Source organism: Aegilops tauschii, chromosome 7 (genome assembly GCF_002575655.3).
Source record: "Aegilops tauschii subsp. strangulata cultivar AL8/78 chromosome 7, Aet v6.0, whole genome shotgun sequence".
NCBI classification, from domain to species: domain Eukaryota; kingdom Viridiplantae; phylum Streptophyta; class Magnoliopsida; order Poales; family Poaceae; genus Aegilops; species Aegilops tauschii.
In genome coordinates this window covers 45,138,731-45,140,292 of record NC_053041.3, presented here as the reverse complement: position 1 = coordinate 45,140,292, position 1,562 = coordinate 45,138,731, and positions in this window count along the sequence as shown.

The window sequence follows — 1,562 nt, the reverse complement described above, 5'->3', positions numbered from 1 at the left end:
GCACACCCACTTAGTTTCTCTTGTTGAGCTTTCATATACTTATAGCTCTAGTGCATCCGTTGCATGGCAATCCCTACTCACTCACATTGATATCTATTGATGAGCATCTACATAGCCCGTTGATACGCCTAGTTGATGTGAGACTATCTTCTCATTTTTTGTCTTCTCCACAACTACCATTCTATTCCACATATAGTGCTATGTCCATGGCTCACGCTCATGTATTGCGTGAAGATTGAAAAAGTTTGAGAACATCAAAAGTATGAAACAATTGCTTGGCTTGTCATCGGGGTTGTGCATGATTTAAATACTTTGTGTGATGAAGATAGAGCATAGCCAGAGTATATGATTTTGTAGGGATAACTTTCTTTGGCCATGTTATTTTGAGAAGACATAATTGCTCAGTTAGTATGCTTGAAGTATTATTATTTTTATGTCAATATTAAACTTTTGTCTTGAATCTTTCAGATCTGAATATTCATACCACAAATAAGAGAAATACATTGAAAATTATGCTAAGTAGCATTCCACATCAAAAATTCTGTTTTTATCATTTACCTACTCGAGGACGAGCAGGAATTTAGCTGGGGAATGCTTGATACGTCTCCAACGTATCTATAATTTTTGATTGTTCCATGCTATATTATATTCTGTTTTGTATGTTTAATGGGCTTTACTATACACTTTTATATTATTTTTGGGACTAACCTATTAACCGGAGGCCCAGCCCGAATTGCTGTTTTTTTTCCTACTTCAGCGTTTCGAAGGAAAAGGATATCAAACGGAGTCCAAACGGAATGAAACCTTCGGGAACGTGATTTTTGGAACAAACGTGATCCAGAGGACTTGGAGTCTATACCAAAAATATTATCTTATCATATCTATCAGATCTCATTCTCGTAAGTGACCGTGAAGGGATTGACAACCCCTTTATCACATTGGTTGCGAGGTTCTTATTTGTTTGTGTAGGTGCGTGGGATTGATACCTTGATTCTCAAAAACTGAGGGAAATACTTATGCTACTTTACTGCATCACCCTTTCCTCTTCAACGGAAAACCAACGCAGTGCTCAAGAGGTAGCAGTGTGGACCAAGTCTGTCTAGAACCGTAAGGTGATGGACAAAGGGTACCCAAAGATCTGTAGTATGTTCAGTTGAGAAGAAGCAAGCGGCAACACAGGTCGGTTATTCGCCACTGAAGCCCATCATTGATAACGCTCGGGCCCATTTGGCATCGAAGTACAATCTTGTCCCAAGTGTTAGAGTTGTGTCGAATATTGTGTACAAGGTAGGTTACAGTTGGGCTATGAGTTGTATTGTGTTTATATAGGATGTGGAGTCGTGTCCTAGTAGGACACTTTATCCTAGGTCTTTTATATATAATGGGGGTAGACACACGATGTAACCTATGCCAACATAATAGCACATGCGCGCAAGGGGGAGCTGGCGGCGTGTGCCGGCGCCCGGGTGACCGGTGTGCGGTATTATGACGGTGTCACGGGGAGGAGCGCCCGTAGTCAGGCTCCGGGGATGTAACCATATCGGTGAACCTCGTTAACAAAT